This window comes from Cebus imitator, unplaced genomic scaffold, assembly GCF_001604975.1.
Source record: "Cebus imitator isolate Cc_AM_T3 unplaced genomic scaffold, Cebus_imitator-1.0 Scaffold103, whole genome shotgun sequence".
In the NCBI taxonomy this organism is placed as follows: Eukaryota; Metazoa; Chordata; class Mammalia; order Primates; family Cebidae; genus Cebus; species Cebus imitator.
Window position 1 is genome coordinate 5,907,379 of NW_016107418.1, and position 27,057 is coordinate 5,934,435.

Here is a 27,057-nt window from a genome sequence, read left to right on the forward strand (position 1 = left end):
TCCTCCTCCTCCTCCCTTCCTCCTCCTCCTTCTCCTCCTCCTCCCCCTCCTGCTCTCCCCACTCCTCCTCCTTCTCCTCCTCCTCCTCCTTTTTGGCCATGGATGCCTTTCTGCACTGCCTTCTTGGCCTTCAAAGTCTTCGCTTTGGCTTTGGCTTTAGGAGGGGCGGGAGCTTCCTTCTTTGCCCTTGGCACCATCTTGTGAAAAGGGTCCAAAGAGCTTTTCTAAAAGCAGCAGTTGGAAGATCTGTTCTGTGGGTGGTGGGCGGGCTTTTTTTCTCTATTTGCTATCTGGATACTTGGACAACCCCCCAGTGGAAAGTGCTTCTTGCTGGAGACTGTGGAGCCCTCATGGGCATCAGGTAGCCTGTCCAGGGAGGAGAAGGGGGCTCTTGTTCCTGCAGATCCATGACTCTTTCCATCTGACAGAAAGAAGTGTCCTGGGTGTCAACACATAACACACAGAGCAAACAGGACTGGGCCAATCTCGTCATTCCTCGAGACGCTCAGCATCACAGGTGTTCACTCCTGGAAGAAGTGAAGCAAAGCTATGCAGTCTGGGGTCAGGTGAACTCAGCCGGAGGGGTGAGAATTGTGTTAGTAAGAAGAGTCAAGAAAATCCACAGTCTTTATCCAAAAACTTTACCTTTTGCTTTATTGTGTTTTATTCAGATAGGTTAATTTCTTTGAAATTACTCACAAGCCATGGCTTGTGAGTTGAAAGTCAAGGCTCTGTTTCTTACCAGGTGCTTCCCCTCCTGAGCCCATGTTTCTTCCTGGGTGGGTTCAAGGCAGCGGTGATGGTTCTCACTTGTACTAAGTAAGAGCAGGGTCATCAAGGAAGACACAGAATGAAGCATTATTAGGCTGTTAGTGTCTCTGAGCAGTTCTCATGCAATGTGTGAGAGTCCAGGCGGTGATGATATGAAATCATTATTCGAGTGTAAAGTCAGACTACTGCAATAAGAAAAATCATTCTTGACTCCTTTTTACAAGTGCATTTAGTGCACATATCTCACAGCAGATTGGAAGGGAGTGCACAAACGACTGGATTTCCGTGTGATGCCACTTTCTGAAAAGAAAACCATGTAAATGAAGTGCAGTGACTCGCATCCAGCCTTTGATTTTGGCCTTGAATCAGGCAGCCAATGAGCTGCTGCACCCGCCGCCCCCCCCAATCCTCCATTGTTCTAAATGTAAGCAGCAGGTGCTTTGGCAGTCTCTCATCCTAGCACAAACCTGGTGTCTGACAAGAAGTCTCATACATTCCTTTCCTTGCACGACCTCTGAAACCCTGGCATGCAAAGGCACACATGTCTAGATAGCTCTTTCAGATACATCATTTACAGTGCTGTTACAGTCACACTTGGACACAAACACTTTTATTGTTTTTCAATTTTTTTGTTGCCCAGGCTGGAGTGCAGTGGTGTGATCTCAGCTCACTGCAACCTCCACCTCCCTGGTTCAAGTGATTCTCCTGCCTCAGCTTCCTGAGTAGCTGGTATTACAGGTGCATGCCACCAAGCCTGGTTAATTTTTGTATTTTTAGTAGAGATGGGGTTTCACTATGTTGGCCAGGCTGGTCTTGAACTGCTGATCCTCAGGAGACTGAGGCCTGCCTCAGGCTCCCAAAGTGCTGGGATTACAGGCGTGAGCCACGCATAGCCTATCTTTTCAATCTTCAAAGCCAAGCACCTAGCTGCTATTGCCCAGCAAGCAGACAGTGTCCCTGATGTCAGCACCGCACCTGCTGCTACCACCTTAGACCCCCAGGCAGACAGAGCCTCAAACAGAGGAAGCACCAGGGGGGAGGGGGCTCTACATCAGGGGTGCTGGCAGGAGACTTTTCACATTGTCCCCAAGGACAGCCACCACCCTGGAGTGGAAGGACCAAGTGACACTGAGGGACATGTGCTGTCAGCTGCCAGAGAGGACCCGCTGTGCACATATGGATGGACCTTCATTGCTTTCCTGTTCCCCTCTAGGAGATGGATGGGCTTGTGGTCCTTTCTCTCTTCTTTTTCCATAAGCTAGTGAACATCTTTTAAATCTTTCTTCCTCCATAGTTCATTTGTCTTTAGTTTCAGTTTTTCTCCGCTCTCTTCTGAGGCATAAAATGTTCTAGACAGAATCATAACGCTTTGATACCATCTTCTTCACCTCCAGAGCCTTGTCACCTGACACCTAGTGTGCATGTTAAATACGTGCGTGGTGAGTGAATAAACTACTGAATTTATTTTTTGTCCACACACACGCACCATCCACGCGTACCAAAGCCCCAGCAATCACGTCATTCATGAACACAAAAGGGGAATATATTTCACCATGGGAAAAATGTTCTTATTGATTCAGGATAAAATGGAGAAGCAAGTACAGGATGATGATCTTAATGAGCTCATTTAGAGCTGAAAAAAGGAACTTACCTGGTTACTTTAAGTTAGGAGGGTTTATTAAAGGGACATTCGTTAAAGAAACGGGGAATGTGTTACCTGGTAGGGGTCAGGAGGATAGAGGGAAAGCGTTCTCATGCTGAGTGCAGGGCAGCTCTAGGGCAGCAGGAGCACTGGCCTCCCTGGCGCTGGTGCTCCCTCTCCACCCAGGCATGACTTCTTTCTCCAGGGACCCTGTGGCCGCGGCTCCGTCACCTCAATGCTTTCCCTCCCGGGCTCTGCTCCTGCCTTCCCTTCCACTTTGCTGCCTGTTTTCTAACTCTCTGTATTTCACATTCGAACCCCCCATGAGGAGGATCTGAGTGGTGTATGACAGTGGTGAAAGTTAAATTCACCCCCGAGCCCAGAGCATGGATGTTCAAACTAATGAAAACAAGCCACACTGTAACCCGCTTCAGTGAGAGGCAGAAGCTAGTTTAGAGACGCTCCTCCGCTGGGGCTGTCCCACCACAGGCCTCTTAAGGTGGGGATCAGCTCCTCCTAACTCCCTTCCTTTCAGGAGAAAACACAAAGGGAAGTCCAGCCTGTGAGAGTGAACCTGCAAACCCAGGGGAAAGGACCCTTTTCCCTCCCGATTCTGCTGGCCCTCCCCACCCTCTCCACCTCCCCTCGCCGTTTCCTCTCCCTTCCTTCTGGATTCAACTCTGATCTGTTTGCCTCGGAGTCTGCTCCTCACGGCATCCTGGCAGCCCATCTGCAGGCGCTGTAGACTCCTTCACCCCTCACGCTGTTCTGGTGGATTTTCACCTTACCTCTCAGCGGCTCCCTGCACAGTTAAAGGTTGTTTGTGTTTTATTATTGTGTCGCAGCCATGCTGGTCCTTAGCTGAGTGCCACAACCTCCCATGCTTTCCCCTGCCCTGATTCTGTCCACTCCCTCCTCCATGGCTGAGCAGACTCAGGCTTCCATCTTGGGAAGCCGAGGCACAAGCAAAGCCAGGCTGGCAGTGCTGCCCAGTGAGGGGCATGGCTGGGGTCCCACCCTGCAGCCCTGGAGCACATGTCCTGGAGTGACACCAGGCCTGCTTCCCACTCTTCATTCAGCTTGTTCGGCAGGTCAGGGCACATGAGGCAAGAACAAACCTCTTCACACTGGAGAACTCAGCTTCGTTCCTGTCACCGCAATCATGTGTGTGACTGATTTCAAGTCAGAAGGACTGATGAATGCCCTGGGTAGCGCCACGTGGTGGAAGTAGGTGGTGTCGTCTTTGTGCCTGTGGTGACACTGTGGTGGCTCACCAACAGCCAGTCCCCCCACACCTTTCCCTTGCTAACAGACTCCCAGTTTTGTTCTGGGATAGTTGACTGAGGGAAGATGGAAGCAGTTCCACAGGAAAAATCATGATGAGTCTAAACCCACCATGAGAATCCTAGTCCCCTTAGCAAGGGATTGCATTGGGATGGGGTGAGTAGGGATATGGGTCCCCATTCTGGCCAAGGAGATGTGAAGTCTGTTGGGGAATTTGGTGAAAGATTGTTCATTCTGTGGAAAATAGAGGTCCATGAAGAGGATTTACCCTTTCCTTCCTGCCTTGGCATATTGTTGTGTGAGGATGTGATGCTTGGAACTGTGGCCAAGCATCTTGTGACCAAGAGGAAAAAACACAGACAGCAGAGAAGCTGATGCAGAGCCCTGATACCATCAAATCACTGGATCAACATGGAACTGTCTTCCTCTGTACCTACTATATGTAATAACGACCCCCCTTGCTTTAGCCGCTGTTAGTCACATGTTCTGTTACTTGCTGCCAAAGGCTCCCTGACTGATGTATCAGACACCAACCCACCTCCAGACCTCCTGGTACAGGCCCGCAGTGGTGGGTTTAGCCTGAGGAAGGAAGCCTGTTGCACACAAGACTGAGAAAAATGGTGAATAGGAGGGTGGATAGATTCCTCTATTGACAACCTTAGCCAAGAAACGGCACCAGTCTCCAGAAAGTTACAGGCTCTGCTGTTGTCCCCACTCATGACCCCAGATGCCACCCCAGTCAAGTGTCGCTATTTGTATCTCTCAGGAGATAATTTGAAAAGGAAACAAATAAGGAGATCCTTATTTGGAAGTCAATTCCGTTGCTGAGTCACTGGGCTAGGGTGAGGTGTGGTCTCCATGGAAGAGGGAACCCACCCAAAGCCATTGTAAACAGCCCTTCATCTGAGAAGGCCAGGCTGGAAACCCAAATGCGTGGGGCTGTGGGGGAGAGGGGGAGATAACTGGTGGCCAGTGGGAGGAGCTGATGCCCACGCTAAAAGACCCGTGGGTGGGAGGTGCGCAAGCCCCAACGAAGGAGAGTCTCCACAAAATAAAATCAAGTCCATCCAGCCCTGAAGGAAAAGGAGCTATGACCCCTCCCAGGCCCAGAAAATACCAACCTTTGATCACGAAGGCACCTGATGGGTGAGGAAGTTCCTGTCCTTACTTTTCCTTTGGAACACTGGGCAAGGAGGAAATGGAAGACCCATGGAGAAATGGGGGCCCCTCTTTTCCCTCTGGATCTTCCAGCCCAAAGAAGAAGCAAGCTGGGAAGAAGCTTTAAGATTATAAGTTTTTTTTTTAGTTATTACGAAAATTTTCACATATGAACAAAAAAAGAAAGACTGCAGTAACGAACCCCCGTTCACTCATCCCCTACTCTCAACGATTATCAGTGTTCTGCCTGTTATGTTTTATCTATTCTGCCCTGACACTATTTTTCCTAGAGTATTTTAAAGCAAATCCCAGACGTTGCATCGTTTTACTGGTATGGACTTCAGTATAAGTCTCTAGTAGATAAGGATATTAAAAAAAAACACACACACAATAGCGTTATCACACCCAACCAAACTAATACTATTCCCATAATATCTAATGTCTAATAGGTACTCCATGTTTAATTTTCCCCCTGGACTCAGAAGTGAATTTTTCAGCAGATTTATTCAAATCAGGGTCTAAACAGACCCTCGCCTTCCATTTGTGGGCTAGGCCTCTTAGCACATCGCTTTTCTCCTGATGGATTTTAGCAGCCGCTAATGATTGTCATGAAGCTCCTCTATTTCTTTCGGGGGTTGCAAAATTGCTATTTTTCTAACAAAGTAATTACTCTACTATCAATTAGGTGGGTTCTTCTATTAAGCAGAATTTTCCCCCATTGACTGTTTGGTTACTCTGAAATACAGTCTGTATATGAAAAGCAGAATAGGGCTGGGCGTGGTGGCTCACGCATGTAATCCTAGCACTTTGAGAGGCCGAGGCAGGCGGATCACTTGAGGTCAGGAGTTCGAGACCAGTCTGGCCAACATGGTGAAACCCTGTCTTTACTAAGATACAGAAATTAGCCAGGTGTGGTGGTGGGTGCCTGTAATTCCATGTTGGTCCTTAGCTGAGTGCCACAACCTCCCGTGGCCACTCGGGAGGCTGAGGCAGGAGAATCACTTGAACTCAGGAGGTAGAGGTTGCAGCGAGCCGAAATGGTGCCACTGCACTCCAGCCTGGGCGACAGAGCAAGACTCTGTCTCAAAAAGAAAAAAAAAGAACAGCAGAATCATGCTGAATTCTTTCTGTTATATGCCCACTTTCAGAATAATGTGTAGGTGTCCTAGCAGCCTCCAAAGGGAGCTGATAAGTTTGGTATTTTTGTTTGTTTGATGGATTTAGTGTTACCATAAGCCCATGAGTATTTCCTACACTTGACTGCCATCATCTTTCTTTTTATGATGGCCAAATTTTCCTCTGTGGTGAGCTGGCGCGTCTTCAGGTTGGGTCCTGTGTTGTTTTGAAGATGTGCTCTGATAATTCCCTTGCCTTTAGAGTCAAGAAATCTTAGGTTCATCTTGTACATTTTCTGCTCCAGCTCTGACACCAATCATTTCTCCAAGGAGCCCTGGTTCCTTTTAGTGGAAAATGGTATTTACAGACCAAATCTGTCTGGAGAAGCATTTCCCTTTAAATTAAGTTGGAGCTTCAGCTATTACATGAAATTGGACATTTTTAATTACAGAAATGACACTGTACTAAAGAGGATGGAAAGACTTCTATTTTCTGAGGCCGATGAGAGTCCTGGGACCTGCCCTCCTAACTCACATCTAGCTCTGGGCAAGCGGATTAACATCTATCTCTTTTTTTTTTTTTTTTCTTTTTTGAGATGGAGTCTTGCTCTGTTGCCAGGCTGGAGTACAGTGGTGTGATCACAGCTCACTGCAACCTCCAACTCCCTGGTTCAAGTGATTCTCCTGTCTCAGCCCCCTGAGTAGCTTGGATTACAGGCGCGTGCCACCATGCCCAGCTAATTTTTATATTTTTAGTAGAGACTGGTTTTTTACCATGTTAGCCAGGATAGTCTCAGTCTCCTGATCTCGTGATCTGCCGGCGTTGACCTCCCAAAATGCTGGGATTACAGGCGTGAGCCACTGCGCCCGGCTGTGAATTAATATTTCTAGCCTCAGGTTTTCTCATTCATAAATGAGAATAGCAACACCTACCTCAATAGGCTATGATGAGAATGAAGTAAGACAGTTCATGTGTAAAGATCTTCGTCTAATGCATATTCACTCAGCAGTGGTAATAGTGACAGCTGTCATCTCTGAAGCCCAGAGCAGAGACCCACCCTGACAGAACACCAGGGAATGCCTGGGTACTGGAAATTACCCAGAGGTTGGAGGGTTCAGAATGGATGGCCAGATGGGAACTGGCACAAGCCCTCTCACAGCTGAACAAGTGTTCGCCGTGCCCATGTGCGAATGTGTAGATACACATGCGTGTGCACAAACACTGCTCTGAAGCAGCACGCCCCACACTGCAGGCTGGGGGCCATACTGAGAGCACGCCAGGCGTCCTGATGATGTGTGGGCTATTATTAATCGTAATTGCAATAATCACATATGAAGCCAGCATAGGAACTGCTGCTATCGCCCTGCAAATGTGTGGGGTAGCAGCCAACCTTTGGGAATGCTGAACACATGATTGCACCCAGCCGTGAAAGAAAAGAAACGGCATGCGTCTGGCCTCGCTTAGAGGTTTGGTGGTGATTTTACCCACTGCTTCGTGTGGTGCTGCTGAATGTAGCTGGCCAAGTGACCTGCAACTGAGGAGACACAGGGCTTCAGATGACAAAATGAAGCCCAATTCCTGGGCTTTCCTAGGACAGCACATCAGGTATGCAAAGAAGTTATGAGTGCCAGGAATATTTCCATGTGGAGAATGAAATAGAAAAGAGCGTGGCCACGAGGGAGGGCATGTGTCTGTGAGGGAGAACTGTTTTTGCTTCCTGCCCACCGGGATTTGGGGTTGTTGGTTATGACTCACGACTGCAGCAGAAGCTCACTCATACGTGGTAGTGTTTCAGAATGCCTGGCACTGCGTGGTGAATAACTAAATATTATTAATTTTAAAAAGCCTAGATGGCAAACAAACTATGCTGTCTCTACTCACACAATTTTTCTCTGCTGAACAGATCCTCTGAGCACACTGGGCGGGAGGTGGAGGGCGCAGGCTCGAGGCGGGAGCCCTGGGATGCTGAAGTCTCAGCAGGGTCCAGGCCCTGTGTCCCTCCAGCTCCCTCAGCCCCTCACTCGGATGTGCATTGGACCTTTCTCTATATCAGTGCTGTTTCTTACCAGGACTGTTTATATTCCTGCCTCTGATGGAGCTTAGGGAGGACCACTTGGGGCCATGTCTCCAACTTTGGCTCCATGAGCCTCCCACCCACCCAGTTCTCCCGCCTGGAGGGCACTGCAGGGCCTGCATTAATCAGGGTTCTTCAGAGAAACAGAGCCACACATTGCTGAAACACCCTACACTGACAGGATGGGTGTAAATAGAGACAGGGATATATTTTAAGAAATTGAGCTGGGAACAGTGGCTCATGCTTATAATTCCAGCATTTCAAGAGACTGAGGCAGGTGGATTGCTTGAGCCCAGGAGTTTGAGACAAGCCTAGGAAACATGACAAAACCCTGTCTCTACCCCCCCCAAAAAATATATATATATATATTAGCTGGGTGTGGTGGCGCATGTAGTCCCAACTACTCGGGAGGCTGAGGAGGGAGGATTGCTTGAACCCGGGAGATCAAGGCTGCAGTGAACTGTGATTGTGCCACTGCATTCCAGCCTGGGTGACATAGTGAGGTCCTTTCCACACCCCCCATCCCCACATAGACACAAAGAAATTGGCTCATGTGATTGTTCGGGTTGGCAAGTCCAAATTTCAGGGGACCCAGGCAAGAGTTGATGCAGCTCCAGTCCAGGGGCAGTCTGGGGCAGCATTCCCTCTTCTTCAGGAGACTTCCGTTTTGTAACTCCTTTACCAGATTGAATGGAGGCCCAACCCCATTAGGGAGGGGCATCTGCTTTACTCAAGTCTACTGATTTAACTGTAAATTGCATCTAAAAATGCCTTCATTGCAACATCAACACTGGCGTTTGACTATCTGGTGGCCTGGCCATGTTGACGCATGAAGTGCACCATCCCAAGGCCTTCCCCAGCATGAGAGGAGGCAGCCACCAGAGCTGATCTCCATCGCACAGGTCTGCTGAAGCAGCCGGAACGTGGGTAACAAACACTGTGACAGTGCTTCTCCGACTCAAAGGCGTTCTGAGCTGGAAACAACCCTGGTGCCTAAGTTAGGCGAAACCGCCAGTCGCCTGAAGAAGCAGTGGAAGCAGGAAGAAGTCGAGGAGATTGTTCACAGCTAAGATGCTTCTGTGTTGGGCTCTTTAAAAGCCTGTTCAGTGGACTTCACTCAGGGCTCCTGAAAGCTGCCCCCAACCTGAACGCAAGCACATGAAGAGGCACGAGGAACATCTGGTGAAGAAGTGAGAGATCCCAGAAAGATGATCTTTCTTTACTCTTCGCCTCAGGGGAGTGCGTTTGAGGGCAGGACTGTGGCACACTGTGGTGGGCTAAGCATTCTTTACCATTTCTCTCATCGAGAGGTAGAGGCAACTTCCCCTCCCCATGAATCTGCACTGGCCTCTTGACTTGCTTGGCTAATAGAATGCAGAATCGCTGTGCCAGTTCTTGAGAAAGCCTGGAAACTTCACGTTCCTGATCTTGGAACCCAGCCACCATGATGTAAGGAAGCCCAAACTGTTCTCCTGAAGACAGCAGCCACATGGGGAACCCTGGAGGATGAGACACTGCATAGTGACAGAGACTCCTGGGGTGGGGAGCAAACCCACGATCTCCAGTGTACAGCTGGCCACCCAGCCCTCAGATGTGCAAGATACCTTCATGGTCCTCCTGGCCAGCCCAGCCCCAAGGCAGACACATTGGTGGGAGCAATCCATGGGGACACCCATGAAGAGCCACCCACGCAGGTCACAGAACCATGGGAAATCATGAAGTGTTATTTTGAGTCACTATGTTTCACGGTGATTTGTTATTCAGCAACAGGTCATTGAAACACATACACATAGAGTGGCAAGATGGAAGAAATTTATCCAGGAAAACATTCTGCTCTCAGGAGACAAAGGAGGATCAAGATTTGATACAAAGAAGTGACCCACTCATGATCGACTTTGATGGAAACTGTGCAAAGAATGTGAAAGAGTCTAATGATAGGAGAAACAGATCAATTTTGGGGCACAAAAGTTTCTGGGTGCTGGAGAGAATCCCATCTTTGTCATAGCTGCTGCAGACTTTGGGCCATAACTTTTCTTACTTGGGGCTTGGAAGGCACCCCAGAGTTGTGGCTCTCAGAGCTCAGACAAAGGGCAGTTTGCCATGCGGGTGGCCTGCAGGAGGAAAGGTGTTGGTGGAAACCTGGAGGAATATCTGAAATGAGAGCCCAGCTCCTCCATCCTCATGGGCCTCTGAGTAATGGCAGCAAGAAGTTTTGATGAAATAGAAAAGGATGAAAACAAAGATGTTCTGACTGAATTTCAAATAGTTCTTCAATATGAGCTCTGTTGAGATTGATATCACATTACTACTGCGAGATTATAAAGAAATTAATTTCATGCTTGTTTTCATAATTGTTCCCAATTCAGCCTCAAAATTAAAATGGAAATAAAAAATGTTATTCTAGTGACACACTTAAACCAAGCTAATATAAATCTTAAATCAGCTTAAGTAGTAATGAGACTCAGCATCTGTTGTCTCCAGAAGACACTGTTATGTGTTAACTGCCCAAGAGCAAGCACTTGTTCTCAGCTCCGCACATGACCCTGCCCACGGTGAAGTACTACTTCTTTCTTTGAACTCCAATCCAGTTCATCTCCCCAAGCTCAACCGCATTCTCCTCTTCTCTCCCTAGAATCTCCCTTGTTGTGGATTTCAGACCTCGAGTGTACAGCTCCCCATCTGGACTCTGGTGAAGGTCATGGTAAACAACACACAGAGCATCCCTTTGTCACGGGCTCAGCTGGGGCGTCTCCCTCCCTCACCGCGCCCCGCCAGCCTCTAGCAGCACATCTGCGGTGGACAATGAGTCTCATTTCACATTTTGGCTCTTCAGTAGACATCATCATGGAGACGGAATATATGCCCCTAGGATAATAAACAAGGGACTGTTCAAGAACAAATATCAAAATAAAGACAAAAGGAAAGAGAAGATGTTTGTCTCTCTGTTCTTCCAGTTTCCCTGCATTTCTTCACAGGCTTCATGAAAAGCCCCAGTTCCATCTACTGTAATGTTTTCCACCTTCAAAGGCTTCTCTGGCATAAAATTTGCTTTCTCCAGCATGTCTGTCCTGTTGAGCTTTATCCAATGGCCCCGGACAAGGGACAGCAGTGTACAGAGAGGACGTTGCTGCTGGGGTCACCGGCAGGGTGAGCCCAGAGTGGCTGGGGGAGGCTGGAGTGGAGTCCAAGCAGGGCCATGGCCCCTGTTCCTGCTGTTGGAGGAGTCAGGGTTGTGGGGTGACGCTTGGGAGTCAGGTGTTACGGGATGGTTGTGGGGAGTCCAGCAACACAGAAGAGGGAGAAGAGTCAAACGGTGCTCCCAGGTGGTCTTCCCAAAGCACTGCCTCCCGTGTGGGCAGCTCCCTTCTCCTCCCCACCCACAGGGCTTCTGGAAGGTCTCCTGCAGAGCCTACCTTTCCCTGAGTTGGTCCTTATTCACCTTATTCACCCGAGTCTTAGGGACTCAGAGCGCAAGGAGTGCATCTTGAGCATGTCACTGAACCAGGTAACTCATTCTGCCTCTGTGTTCGTGGAGTGCACACAGAAAGGTCCACAAAAGCCATGTGTTTGCTCAGACAGAGGCCCCACAAACAGGGTTGTGTGTGCTGTATTTTCTGTCTTTCTTTTTTTAGAGACAGGGCCTCACTCAAGTTATCCTGCCTCAGCCTCCCAAAGCACTGACATTACAGGTGTGAGCCACCATGCCTGGCCCTGTGTACTGTATTTTCTTTTCCACATACACAATACTACTACTTACTTTTTTATGAGTAGAGTAACCAACTCCTCCTGGTTTGCCAAGGACTTTCCTGATTTTGCAGCTGAAAGTCCTGTATCTTGGGAAATCTCTGTTTCAGCAAATTGAGATGGTTGGTCACATCCTATCAAGAAAATTTGTAAATTACAAATTTATCATCAAGAAAATCTATAGCATGTCCATATGTCCTCTTTAGGTAGGGTCTGTGTTTTGCTGACTTTTGCATCCCCTTGCTGAAGCAGCCAGCGTTGGGCATAATAAATAGTCACCATTCACTTGAGAAGTTATTCCTCTCTGCTAGTAGAGGTGGAGTGTGCTGACTGTCCATGCACTCAGTGGTCTTGCATTCAGTACTTAGCTGAGCTAGAGGTATAGTGAGAGGCTGTAGGACAGAGATTTTTCCTGCAGAAAAGAATCTGAGGGCTGAGTGCGGTGGTTCATACCTATAATCCCAGCACTTTGGGAGACTGAGGTGGTTGGATCACCTGAGGTCAGGAGTTCAAGACCAGCCTGGCCAACATGGCGAAATCCCATCTCTACTGAAAATACAAAATATAGCCGGGTGTGATGGCACATGCCTGTAACCCTGCTAGTTGGGAGGCTGAGGCACGAGAATTGCTTGAACCCAGGGGACAGAGGTTGCAGTGAGGAGAGATTGCGCCACTGCATTCCAGCCTGGGCAACAGAGTGAGACTCCAACTCAAAAAAAGAAAATAAGAAAGTAGCCTAATACACGGATTAATATTCGAAAGATTTGGTAAATAAATCAAAAAACTCTGAAGGGGGAAAAAATGACTTCATTTCAGTTATTTGAAAAGGCGGTAGAGGCCAGGCACGGTGGCTCACACCTGTAATCCCAGCACTTTGGGAGGCCGAGGTGGGCAGATCATGAAGTCAAGAGATCAATACCATCCTGGCCAACATGGTGAAACCCTGTCTCTACTAAATAACAAAAATTATCTGGGCGTGGTGGAGCGCGCCTGTAGTCACAGCTACTTGGGAGACTGAGACAGGAAAATCGCTTGAACCTGGGAGGCGGAGGTTGCAGTGAGTCAAGATCACCCCACTGCACTCCAGCCTGGAGACAGAGTGAGACTCTGTTTCAAAAATTATATATAAATAAAGAAAGAACACTTTTAATGGGCAGAAAGATTAAACAGACTCTTTAGCCTCTGGATTTTATAAGCTCTTCCAACATTATGAAGATGTATGTGTCTCGGGGAAATAATGTGATATAGTTTGAAGGTTAATCAGCGAATTTTCCTCATCTATAGAATGCAAAGCTAAAGGAGAGAGACAAGACTCGGTCTGCACTTCCCAACCTCAGCCTCTTTAGGTGACATCTGTGTGGTAGCATTTATTATTCATGAGCGTTCTTTAAAACAAGAAAATTTGAGGATCAAATAGGATCTTTCAGGAATAGGGACTACTGGGCATGACTTGTTTATGGCAGTCAGTAAAGGATGGTGAAATAGACGCGCGATTGATTTTAAAGGCACTACATCTTTCTTTCCTTTCAAACATTGCATTTGGCTAAAGAAAATCAGTTTCTTTCCCAAGCTTTTAAAAAAGGATATAGAGATGTTGCCTGGCTTACATACCACAAAAAGAAAAAAGAAAAAAAAAAAGCAGCACACAAACAGCACACATATGCCACTAAGTCACAATTATCTATTTATTCTGGGATTAGACACAGGGCTGCACCAAGAACAGATTAAAATGCTCTGACTTCATTAGTTTAATTAGGGAGTTTCAAATTAGATTTTTGCAGCTAAATTCTTTGGCCATGCAGAGTGAGCAGCTGTTGCTCAGACACTGGCCTCAAAGGTAGAGCTCCCAGTGCCACGGTCTGCAGAACGCCTGCCCCTCCCAGGCTGGCCCCAGTGAACCACCATCGGGGAAGCCCATGGGGTCACATCCTGCAGTCCCAGCTTGCAGGACCTATAGAGCCACTTCAAACGTTATTTCTAAAAGAGACCCCATTGACCTCTCTGATTATTAGTCAGACATGTGTTAAGCTCTGCAGCAGGACTGGATAGATCATATGCAGTGCTCAGTGAAAAATAAAAATGCAGGGCTCCTTGTTCAAAAAGTATTAAGAATTTCAAAACTCACCAGCAGAGCATTAGCCCAGCATGGGCCCAGCGCAACCGATGCCGCATGCCACAAAGCCTCCCTGCTTTGCAGCCTAAATCACGCGCACCATCTGAGCTGGGGTTCTTTCTCCCTAACCCTCTCTCCTCTGAGGTTCTACCACACTCTTCTACACAGGAAGCATGCCGAGTTTGACAGTCACTGTGTTCTGTACACAATGCATAAATGGTGGATTATTTGTCAGGTGAGGGCCTCTTTATTTGTATATCATGATATAATCCCTCAAAGCTGCTATTCATGAAAGGAAATGTGCTATTCCTGACCAAAGAATACCAAAATGTCCTCGGGCCTAAGATTCAAATACTGTTGAATATCTTTGAGATCCTCAGCCATGAAGACATAAATACTATTTATAGAGACCTGAAAGACTCACAGTGCAAAAGCATGGTCTGATTTAAAAAAAAAAAATCTGAAAATGAATGAGCTCATGGACCTAATTGTACAACAGAGATTTTGTAAAAGATCTTTCTCGGCAACAGTATTCTGTTACTTCGGCATCATAATGCCCAGTAAAGTAGAGAGAGGCACCCAGACAAGCAAGCTGGGGGTCATTTGGAAGATCAGCAAGCCAGCTATGATGTCAAGGTGGCACCAAGTTCCAAACAAATTAAAGATGCGCAGAGCAGAACTATCAACCAAGCTCTGATCACTCCCCTGCGTAGCCATCTCCTTCTCCCCTTAGCTGTGGGTACTCTATAAGATGAGTCCTTTACCCCCTTTCCTTCCCTCCTCTAGTTCTTCATTATTTTTTCTCAGCAATTTCGTGCACTCCCATTGCTTTGACTGCTGTCTCTAAAAAGAAGGCTCAGAGAATTATTCCAGTCTGGTTTTCCCCAGTGTTAGCTATGCGTCTCCACATGCCCGCTGGCCACCTCGACCCTCCTGTGCCAGATGCACCTGAAATTCAACTGGAGAGAAATCAACAGCAACTCCCAACTGCCCTAGTCATTACAGGTCAGCACGCTTTAGTTCTCTTTTCTCTCCTCTGTTCACCCTTCACGTTCAGCCAGGTGATTACAATGTGGCTCGATGCCCACAGTGTTTTTAGAATCTACTCTTTCTTCCTGTCTGGCAGCAGATGGGCGACCGAGCTCCATGTTCATGTCCTGATTTGCCCCCTTTAATCAGCCTGCCTACAGACAATCATAAACTCCCTCCTGTCCCAAAACTTAAATATTTCCCTCTCCCCACAGAATAAACCCTTTAATTTTGCATTTATAGCCTTCCCTAAACTAATCTTAATCTGCCTTCAAGCTTTCCCTCCCAATAACTACTCCTTTGTGAGTCTTGCCCTCCAGCCCGAATCAGCACTCACACCTTTTGAGGACACGGCACACTTCCCTATGCCCAGCCATTCCTGTCCTGCCCACAGACCTCTGCTGTGTTAGGAAGGCCTCCTCTCCGCATTTGCTCACCCACACCAGGGAAGCACTCCGGCTACCCCTGTCAGGGGTCATCGTTCTCGTTTAGAGGGTCTGAATCCCACTGAATTGTGCCTTTCAAATGGCACTTGTTCTACCTGGTCATAGGCAAAACCTCTGTCCTAGATTCTGTAAGCTACTTGAGGATAGGGCTTGTGTCTTAGTTTGCTTTCCTGAGCTCAGTAAATAGCTTTGAATATTAGTGACTAGATGCAGACATAGTCACTATGTTATCACAGATGTCACATCCGGCTATGTAAGTGGCTCTGTCAACATCATGTTTATGGTCGTCACTGACAACGAGGTCTGAGAACGTGGTCTGTTAAGACACATCACCACCTCCTGCTCTCTCTGTTGCTACCCCCGAGCCCAAACCACCAGGAGCCCTCCTAACTGGCCCCTCATGCCACCTGATCCCTACATCATTTTCACAGGTGCGAGAAGAAATTGTCAGCATACAGGCCAGATGCTGTGGCTCACCCCTGTAATCCCAGCACTTTGGGAGGCTGAAGGTGGGCTGATCACCTGAGGTCAGGAATTTGAGACCAGCCTGGCCAACGTGATGAAACCCTGTCTCTATTAAAAATACAAAAATTAATCAGGTGTGGTGGCGGGCGCCTGTAATCCCAACTACTCAGGAGGCCGAGGCAGGAGAATCACTTGAACTGGGGAGGAGGAGGTTGCAGTGAGCCGGGATTGCACCTTTGCACTCCAGCCTGGGAGACAGAGTGAGACCCAGTCAGAAAGGAAGGAAGGAAGGAACGAGGGAAGGAAGGAAGGAAGGGAGGGAGGGAGGGAGGGAGGAAGGAAGGAAGGAAGGAAGGAAGGAAGGAAAGAAGGAAGGAAGGAGGGAAGGAAGGAAGGAGGGAAGGAAAGAAGGAAGGAGAGAGGGAGAGAGGGAGGGAGGGAGGGAAGGAAGGAAGGAAGGAAGGAAGGAAGGATGGAGGAAGGGAGGAAATTACCTCCATACAGAGAACTGATCTCTTATAGTGATTTTAAAAAATGAAAGAATAGTGTCTGCGTGGACCACCTACAGGAAACTTCTTGCACATTAGTAACAGGGAGTTATTCTGGTGCTTCGTGCTGTCGGAGGGAGGAAGGGAAGAAAGAAGCTTATTCAAGTACAACCCACCTACAAACTCCCTGTCTGTTCTCAGAGGAGCTGTGAATAGCTGTTGTGCTTCTGAGACATCCGAAAGAAGTGTGCATGACTCCAAGGCTTGTCTATGAAATTTCAGCAATATCACTTCAGATGGAAATATTAGGAGCCCTTCCCCGTCCTCTTGAATTCAAGTCTGTCAGCTGCAGAAAGGCTGCAGTGGGGTGATAGTTTCAGATTGATTAGTCAGAAGCTAAATGTTTAGCAGAGGTAGTAAGAGGAGTGCTTTCTCTGGGTAGCCCGCTGAGTTTTGCCAGTTTGCCAAAAGGGAACCATCTATATCAGAAAATGCGGTTATCGGTGCAGGTACTCGCTGAAGGTGAGTTGGGGACCTGTAGGGGGCCCGAAACCAGCAGGTGCGCCCCACATTTACTCACACTTGCACTCACAGGCCACAGGGTCCTCATCCACCCTCCTGGTGCCTTCTGTGCCCTTCTAGAAATCCTGCTGGTGTGTCACGGAGGCAGACTGCCAACAGGAAGAGGAGAAGTCAGAATACTGAGGTCTGCCTTTTACAAATGTTTGAACCTTCCGGCTTCCACTTAGAGGCAATGGTTACCAGCGCAGGATAAGGAGGGCAGGAGCACCCATCGGCAAGCTCGCCACCTGCACTGGAGGGGAAAGGAAACCGCAGCTGCCCTTTCCACACTGGCTGCTCCCCGCTTTTTGATTTTTTTAAAATTTTCTGAATAGTAAAATTTCCATTTTCCCAGGTACCCAGGCTCCAAATATGCACTATCTTTGGGTAATCTCTGAAAACTTGGTAACGACAGCAAATTTTCCTAGAAGAATACAAATCACCCAGCATCCTATTCCAGAGCTAGCCACTGCTACTGTTGATTAAATTTCTCTTCATGCATGATGTCTTACATGGTTGACGCTACCCTGGGTAGAGCTTCAAGATTGTGTCTTGCTTTTTCCTTGCTCAGAAGGGAATGGGGAGATATGTTATCATAAGCATTTTCCCATGTCATGAAAAAATTCTTCATATAATAATGCGAGGGGAAATGTATATTATTAGCAACTGATATGAGAATTCCTTTTAGGGAAAACTTGCCTTTTTAAAGAAAAAGGCTCTGAGGAGGAGCGTGGGGAATCATTTGTCAGTTGCTCCAGAGGGTAGAGGAAGGAAGCAAGAACTAGTGAGAGATGGAGCCGAACTGGGCAATCCCAACCCCACCCAGGAGCTGCGCAACTACAGTCAATCATGCAAATCATGAAATGCTTGAGGGAAATAAGAGCTGAATTAAGGCAGCCCTGGGCAGGGCATAGCCAGAAAAAAAGCACTTGAAAACAAGCTCTTGGTAATCTACAAAGTTAATGGCAAAGATTTGCATTTTCATAAATTGTGGAAGGGAGAATCAGGGCGTGTTAATCAGACATCTGAGAGACCCCTCTGGTCCCTCAGCTGGCATCAGGCGGATGTTCACAAAGTCTTGGTGGTCCGTGTTCCATTAAACACCAGTGTCCTTTAACTAACACTTTGAACAAGTTTTTGTTCAGATTATCTACTTGGTCTTTGAAATCACAAGGTTGCATGGCGAAAGCATTTTAAATGAATACCTGGACATCCTGAGAATGTCTGTGAATCTCTAGGTCTACAGGCAAAGATGTGAGAGCCATTTCTCTGCATCCTCGCCAGCACCCACCTGCTATTTAGAATCTACTCCATATGCCACTGCCTCCATGAAGCCTTTTGTGATCTGACCAAGTGTAAATAATCTGTCTTATAAACCCTATAATGTCTCATGTTCCCTGCACCCAGGCAGTGATTCTATTTTGTTTCATATTATGACTATTAGCATGTATACCTTCTCCTAGAGCTACGCTGTAAGTAGCTTGAAGGTAGACTCTTCTGGCTTTCTTTTGCTTGCTATAAAATAAATAGTGAAGAGGGGCAGAAGCCCACGTTTCTTGAAAAGAGTGGGCAGCTCCTGCTGCTCTGATTTCATGTCTCCTGACCCAGATTCAAAAAGGATCAGGTTCTAAGATCCTGCTGTTATAACTGATTTGGTGCCTGCATCACTGAGGTTATCTCTGGAGAACAGAAAGCTGCAAATGGGTGAACAGTGTTGAGGCAGAACAGGTATGAGGTGGGGCGAGATTCCAGCATGGAGTGTTAAAGAAATTATTTGAGAAGGGAAGTTGTGATTGCCAGGAGTCATCAGGGCCTCAGTAAGAGCATCCTGACCGGATGCAGTGGCTCACACCTGTAATCCCAACACTTTGGGAGGCTGAGGCAGGAGGATGACTTGAGCCCAGGAATTTGAGGCCAGCCTGGGCAACATAGCGAGACCCTGTATGTACAAAAACACAAATTAAAAAAATTAGCTGGGCATGGTATTGCATGCCTATAGTCCCTGATACTCAGGAGGCTGAGGCAGGGGGATCACTTGAGCTCAAGAGTTGGAGGCTACAGTGAACTATGATCTTGCCACTGCACTCTGGCCTGGGTGACAAAGTGAGACCTTGTCTCTAAAACAAAACAAGACAAATTCAGACCGACCTAATTTCTTTTGCTGCCAAGATCATGAGTGAGCACAGTGCTGGTGATGGTTCTTTTGATGCTCCTGAGTCAAGCTGTAAAAATGTGGGCTGGATGCATAGACAAGTTGGTGGATCCAGAATTGTCTGAACAATTCTGCCTTATCAGTTTATGTAGGTTTCAGATCAGTGGATTTTAAAACGGAGAGAGGTTTTCCATGGTGTTTCTCAGAGCTATCTTCTTGTAGATGAACAGGCCAGCAGTTTTATTGATGACTTGGAAGAAACTGTGGAAGGAGGAGGTAAGTCATGAGTCAAGTGTAGGTTTGACTGAAAGCTGAGTGGACTGTGGATGCAGTGGAAGATGAAATCAATGAATGAGAGTGCTGGGTCACATTCCATAAAATATAATTGAACTTTGGTCTTTCGAAACAACTGCACAATTACAGGGTATGGGGGCATCAGAGTTTCAAGTACTGTAACAGAACTTCTATGTGCTGGTCAAGAATTCTGTTGATTCTTTCTCCATATTTAAAGACAGGAGATGATGGGCCTTCTGTTCTCACCAGGCCAGGCATACCATGGAGTATGACATTTAGTTCCGGGACACATCAGAAGAGAGGGACAGTACCATTCCACACTTTATAAGAAACACTTAAAGAAAGAAGAAGCTTGAAGAGCAGGAGACTCAAAGATGCCTGAGAGCTAGTTTTAAATACCTGGAGAGATGTCATGTAGAGTGTGCATCAATTTGTTTTCTAGAGGGGCAGAACGGCTTTGTGGCTCTTGGTTGCTGGAGTTTCTACACATGGATGCAACAATACATGCCCTTTTACATGCTCCTTTTTGTTCTCCAGTATAGAGGCAGAACTTAATTGCCCTCTGCTCGAATCTGCACTGGTTCTGTGACTTCTTTTGACTGATAGAATATGTGAATGTAATGTGTATAACTTCTGAGGATGAGTCTGAACTGATATGCAGCACTCACCTTTGCTGATTAAAATGCTTGCTTTTGGGGTCCAGCTGTCATGAAAAGAAGCTCAAGCTAGTTCTTTGGTGTGAGCCACATGGAACCTCTCAGCTGTCCTTGTGTGAGTGACACCATGCTGGACATCCCAGTCCTAGTGGCCATCACACTGCAATCCATGAAAGACCTCAATTGATGCCGTGTGAAGCAGAAGATTTATACAGCTTAGCCCTGCCAAAATATCTGACCCACAGAATTGTGAGAAAATAAAATAATCACCATTTTAAGCCATTAAGTTTTGGAGCAGTATGTTACTCAGTAATAGATAATCAAAACAGTGATTAAGAAAATATATTATGAGGCGGGGTGCAGCGGCTCACACCTGTAATCCCAGCACTTTGGGAGACCAAGGCAGGGTGATCACTTGAGGCTAGGAGTTCAAGACCAGCCTGACCAATATGGTAAAATATACCCATCTCTACTAAAAATATAAAAATTAGCCAGGTGTGGTGGCATGCACCTGTAATTCTAGCTCCTCAGGAGGCTGAGGCAGGAGAATTGGTTGAACCTGGGAGGTGGAGGTTGCAGTGAGCTGAGATCACACCACTGTACTCCAGCCTGGGCAACAGAATGAGACATCATCTCTAAAAGAAGAAGAAGAGGAAGAAGAAGAGGAAGAAAAAGAAGAAGAAGAAGAGGAGGAAGAAGGGGGGGAAAGAAGGAAGAAGAAAAAGAAGAAGAGGAGGAGGAGGAGGAGGAAGAGGAGGAGGAGGAGGAAGAGGAAGAAGAAGAAGATATACTAATGGAGCCAGAATGCTTTGCCACTCACTAGTTACTGATCTTGAGCATATCATTTAATTTCTTTGTGCCAGTTTCCTGATCTGTAAAATGGGGAGACCCCACTTCATATGATGACTCTGGAGATTAAATAACTGAATGCGTGAAAACCACCTGGAACTGTATGGAGCCCACAAAAGTTGCTCAATACAGGAGTATAACTAGAACTAAGGGACAGAAGCTGTGAAGATTTAAAAAAAACAGCTCTAAAAAAAAATCTCTAGTGGGATTGTTGGGACGTGGAGTAAGCTGCCTCTGGGTGAGTGAGGTGCTTTCCCCGGAAGCATTCCAATCATGAATGGCTGGCTGCTTACACAATTTTGGGACTGAAGACCCTGCCAACCTTGAGATTCTACGTTTCCGCAGTGCTGGGGATGAAATAGGCATTCAGTGTGCTCAATACGCTTTTCTCGAATTGACACAAGTTAGATACATAAGGAAGAAATACTCACCCAGCTAAATCATGACGATTTCAAGATTGCCCGACATATTTTATTTGGCATAATGTTTTCTCATCAACCATTAATGTTCCTGAACACATCCGTTATCCGTAAGATAAAGGGCTTGAAGCAGAACTAAGTGGCTTATTAATTATTGAATGTACTGCTTATAGCATCTTCCTGCCTGTGAATTCACGGCTGGAACATGAGGCAAGCTCACTCAGCCTCCCTGCCTAGAGAGGGACTGTCCCAACCTCCCCAGTGCAGGGGCAAAAAGGCCCGAAGACACAGATCTCACTTCACTCTTCCACAGCTTCTGAGAACGCTTAAAAGGAAACAGTCCCAATGGAGCCCCTGAAATGCAGAGGTTCAAGAAAGGAGGAGGTACCGACTTCTTCAATAGTTATCAAAGGAAAAGGGAGGTCTGAAACGGAAACCTTTCTGTCTGTGACAGTCTCATAAAGTATCCCCAGACTGTTCCCAAGGGCCCTGGGAGATAACAACCCTAAAATCACTTGTAATTCAGATGAATATTCCTTACCAGGTCAGTCTAGGGCAGGGCTCCAGGTAGGGACAGAGACTCAGGAGAGCAGTGCTTCTGGGCCAGACAGGGGTGGGGCCCCTGCTTGCTTCCTGTGCTATTCAGTTTCTTCACACAGGGACATCAAAGACAGTGATCTTCAGACTCTAAATGAGGGCAGACTGACCCAAGAAACAGGGACAGGTGGTCACTTTGCTGCTCACTCTGAAACCCCACATGGGGTATTTTAATAGTGTTCTCCATCTGTCCAACCTCAGGGGTTAATCCCTTCCTAATCTGAGCTACAATAATTGGGTAATCAGACAAGACACTCCAAAAAGCCCAGGCCATAGTTTTGCTGTTCTTTTTGGCTAGACTTTTCTTTTATTAGAGTGAAGTATAGCTGACCTAGAAATTTCCGGTTTCAGCTTCAGTCTCCACTAAACAAAAGCAGACACTGCTAAGACGTACGCATGTTTAGAAAGCACAGCCTTCCTTCTTGGGGGCAGCTTCAGTCACTGCTCACTGAACATACAGGAAGGAGAGCTGCTATGCACAGATCACATGATCCCACTTTTTGCTACAAACTTTAAAAAGAAGGAAAGAAAAAGCCCCCAAAGGCCCATAGTTAGCCTGGGCTAATGAGCTCACTGGTGTGAGTCCAGGAAACATCCCAGAATGAATACATCTGCTGAGATTTCTGTCTTTTGAAAAAAGTAATCTTGCTGTGGTGGATAGCAAATGAAACATCAATGAAAGCTGCATGAAACCGGATCAGGGACTTACCCTTAAGCCCACGAAGAAAACCTGGTAGGTGGTTAGGATCTGGGACAGAAGTAAGCCTGACTATTTGGGGATTAACCATCATGGAGGAAAACATAGATTTTTTTTTTTCAAAGAAGAAAAAACTAACACCCAAGCTGCTGAGGCCTGATCACACGGGCCTACAACCCAAAGGTACTGTCAGTTTCTTGAGCTGAAGAGTTCACACTGAACCAAGTCTCACATTGATGAGCCTCCTGGTCACCGTGCAGGGCGGCATGATGGTTTATTGATGGTAGCACCCAGCACACTGGAGAGACACTATAAATGCTCATGGAATGGAATGGACAGCATGGAGGTCCTTTCTAGGCTACTCTGGTGGTGGGAATAACTGCAATCAGGTTTTTAATCTGTTTCAAACATCTACTAGATGTGTTTGCTTTAAACAAAAATCCATTCCCCTAAGGGAAGGCTGAAAGGTATGAACAGAGCTGGGAGCGGCGACAGAGATTGGTACGGGGAGGTCTTGAGAGGGAATGCACCGTTTTGTGGGAGGGGGAAATGTGGAGGAAAGTGAACCAATGGGCAGACTGAATGCTTCCTTTCCCCAGCACAGCTGCCGAGTAGGTTGATTTGTAGCACATTCTGCCAGCTGCCTGCTCTAATCTGTTCTCTCCTTCTGTAGTAACAGGAATGTGGCCAGGCACGTGGTTAGACCGTATTTCCCACTCTCTAGAAGCCAGATGTGGCCATGTGACTAGATGCCACCAACAGAAGACAGAGGAAGTGATTTGGACCATGTCTGAGTCAAGCTTCTTAGAAATGGATGTGCTTCTTCCAGGATCTCTTTCTCTTTCCACCAGCTAAATGCAGATGGCAACAACCCCAAAGGGGGGACCCAAAGAAGAGAAGCCGGGGACCCTGAATGATCCCATGGAAGAGACTCACCCTTCTGGTTTCAATACTTGACTTATAGGTGAGTGCTATGATTGGAATGTTTGTGCCCTCCTCAAATTCATATGTTGAAATCCTAACCTCCCAGGTGATGGTATCAGGAGGTGAGGTTTTGGGGACAGGATTAAGTCACAAGGGTGGCGCCCTCAGGAATGGGACTGGTGCTTTTATAAAATAGGGCCAAGAGCTCATTCCCTCTTCGACTATGTGAAGACACAGGTAGAAGGCATCGTCTGTGAACCATAAAGCAAGCCCTCGCCAGATACCTAATCTGCTGGTGCCCTTGACCTTGGACTTTCCAGCCTCCAGAACCGTGAGAAATAAATTTATGTTCTTTATAAGCCACTCAGTCTATGGTGTTTTGCTATAGAAGCCCAAATGGGCTAAAACAGTGAGTAAGAATAGACCTCTATCGAGTTGACTTGTTTTATTTTGGGATTTATTTGCTGCACAAACTAGCACAATCCTAAGTAACATATTTGACTACCCAGGGAAGTAACCCACCCTGCCATGTGACTCAAAGGGGGAAAGGAGGTCATGGCCCAAGAAAACGAGTCATCCACCTGTGATTGAGATGACTGAGCCACTCACGTGCAGCTCTGCTGGTCAGCTGATGTGCCTGTCACAGAAGGGAAGAGCTATACCTCTCACTCCCATCACAACCCTCTTTCCATAAAAGTCAGAGCCAACTAATGGGAAGTTAGCCCTGGGGCACCATGATGATTGACACAGTGTAGAAACTGGCCTGAGCATTTTCGTGATGTATCGTGGGAATATGCTGGGCCTCTGACAGGAACAGAGGATGTGGGGCCCCAGCCATTGCATGGGGAATGCATAGGAACTCATTAGCTGCACACGGGGGAAATAGCATCTCAGAAGATAGCTGCAGTGTTTACAAGAGCAAGAGGACAATGACATATTCTGGAAGTATGCTCAAAATTGTCGGAGCATAGACTGTGAGAACAAATATGTTTGTGTATTGTGTGTGGAGGTTAGGGATGGGGTAGGAGCAATTAAACTGAAATAGGTAAGCAAAGATACAGAAAAAAGATGACAAGACTCAGCTTTCAGAATTCAAAATATATTTTTGAAGTCCATGACATCTTTGGGGAAAAAAAGCTTTCTTTGTTTGCAAAAGCTAGGGTCATTTGAACTTCAGGAGCCTAGATCTTGACCTAATCAGTAAGTTTAAACAAATATATAATTGCTGTGTCTGCTGTCGAGATGAGTTAAGATCCCAAGACTTTGGGAAATGGAAGAATAGAAGTTGCAGAGGAGGAAAGTGCAGGACAAGTCCCCAGATGGCCTTGGATAACCAGCTCTTCCTTGAAATAGGAAATTCTCAGAATAGCTGTAGGATGTGCTGGCAATGCAGCATCCTGAGAGAAGGAGGAGCTGGCTGGGATAGCCTGGGCTCTGTCCCATCACCCCCACAACAGCATGTCCTGCAACACTTTAGTCCAGCGATCCATGGGTCCCCAGGCCATAAAACCTAAGGCAGAGTGTGTTTTCAAGGTCCCTTAGCTGTGGTGCAACATAAGGCCCATGCAAGTGGGACTCCATTTGGCCCCGGGCAGAACTCTTGAGCCTTGGAGGATCGTGTCACCTAACTGGTTGTGTGAGTGCTCCGTCTCACTGCACTTGTGCAGGTGGATTGCTAACGGGTGTATGGTTATTGGTGAAGTGTGTAGGGTCCTCCCCTGGGATTGGTACCTGTGCACAGTGAAACTGCTCCACAGAAAGAATTTGAGAGCTGCTGAGTGTCCTTAGGAAGGGGCTCTGCTCCCTGCACCCTCCACCCAGGTTAGCTGCTAAGGAGTGCGGATAATACACCTCTCCCTTCATGAGCTTAGGGACCTGAGAGTAGGGAGGACCCTGCCAGTGTCTGAAACCCTGTGTATGTCCTCAGTGCTGTCAGGGCAGGGCCAGTGGAGGGGATTTTACGACAAGGGGCAGGGGCAGACCTAGAGTGGCATGAGAAAGCAGGAGAACTTCCCCATGTCTTTTTGCTGGAAGTGGAAGGAGCTGGGAAAAGGAGCCATGATTCAGAAAGGTCCAGGGCTGTGATGTGGGGATGCCCCGGCAGAAAGCAGCTTGCTCATATGGCTGGAGACTGGGGGCAATGAGGAACTGGGCAGAAGGCCTACCTTAGCTACACACGGTGGTTCATGCTGTGTGTACGTGCTGGGTGGGCTGGACCAAGGCCTGCGTGTGAGCCAGCTTTGTGTCAAGAAGCAGATGCAGAGTAGAGCTTCTTTAAGCTGAGCAAAAGTACACCCAAGGGCCAGGGGCTTGGGCTTCCTCTCGGTGTCCCACTGTGGGGCAGATCATTTCTGCAGCCCCCCTGCAGCCTCCCATCTTGAATCTCTGAGCCTGGCCTCCACATTAACAACTGAGGGCCCTCATCTTGGGCTCTGGTTCTGGTTTGCATCCCTGCTGGGGTTAGATGATTCCCACTGTTCATTTGGCTGCTCTCTAACAGGGCATCTATCCATGCCCAAAGCCCTGGCATCCTGTCCATGCACCCTCTGCTATCTGACCTCATTCCGCCCTGTTTTTGGCTGCACTGCACCCACCTTGGTGCCAACAGCTGAAGAAATCCCACCCTCTGTGCAATCTGAGATACAATGTTTTCTAAGAGTGGCTCTAGCTAAATGGCAGAGCCGGAGACAAGGGAATTATTGGGAGGAGCAGTTATGGTGTGACATGTTTCTCAGGCCATTCTGGCTTCTATGCAGGGAAGAGGAGAATGGGGAGAGACAGTGGTCCCTTGTTCTACCCTATCCACTACATGGGAACTCTGAGACCCATCTTAGATCCCTCCTAGAAAATCCTGAGAGACACCAGGGTCTCACATGTGTACACCAAGATCTACCCTTCTTGGTCAACACTGTTTTCCTTCTTGCTTCCTCTGGCTGGCAGTGGTACTGTCCCACACTGCCGGCAACCCCAGAAATGCCATCAGTGACCCTGAACTCTGCTGAAGGCCTACACCTGCTGAAGAAGCTCATGCTCAGCCTGAACCCACTCATGATTGAGCCCAAGGACAGTCGTGTCTATGTCAAGGGCCCTGGGGATGGCACTGAAGGACTGAAGGTGAGGCAGATGCTGTCACCATTGCTGGCGGTGATGTTTGTTGTGAGATGAATTTTGTCTTCCAAAAGATCTGCTGGAGTCCTAAGCCCGGGTCTCTGTGAATGTGACCTTATTTGGTAATGGGGTCTTTGCAAATGTAACCACGATGTAAGTTAAGATGGGGTCATACTGGAGTAGGGTGGGTCTTTAATTCAATGTGACCAATGTCCCTCTAAGAAAAGGAGAAGAGACACAGACAGGTGCGCAGGGGTGAACATAACATCTCTGCCTCACACCGAGCCAGAGTTTGGAAAGCTGTGTCTTGAAGCTAATGGACTCCAAAGATCAAGCATCCGGAAGTCTAGGGAGAGACGTGGAAACTGCCCCAGTACCAGTGCTGTCAACTGGCACATGCCCTGTGCCCCCTTGGTCCTACCAGCATTACAGGGAAAAAAAGCTCATTTTGCTTTTATTTGGTCTTCTGT

At 47.4% G+C, this 27,057-nt stretch overlaps 1 long non-coding RNA gene across 1 annotated transcript; it reads right to left on the reverse strand.

The window, feature by feature from the left end:
• Positions 1-13,439: 13,439 nt before the first annotated feature.
• On the reverse strand, positions 13,440-22,003 carry LOC108310509. The gene is made up of 3 exons (XR_001827782.1): positions 21,803-22,003; positions 16,507-16,687; positions 13,440-14,850 (listed from the first exon to the last, which is right to left on the reverse strand). It is a non-coding gene; the product is annotated as an uncharacterized LOC108310509 (long non-coding RNA).
• Between the last annotated feature and the right edge of the window lie 5,054 nt (positions 22,004-27,057).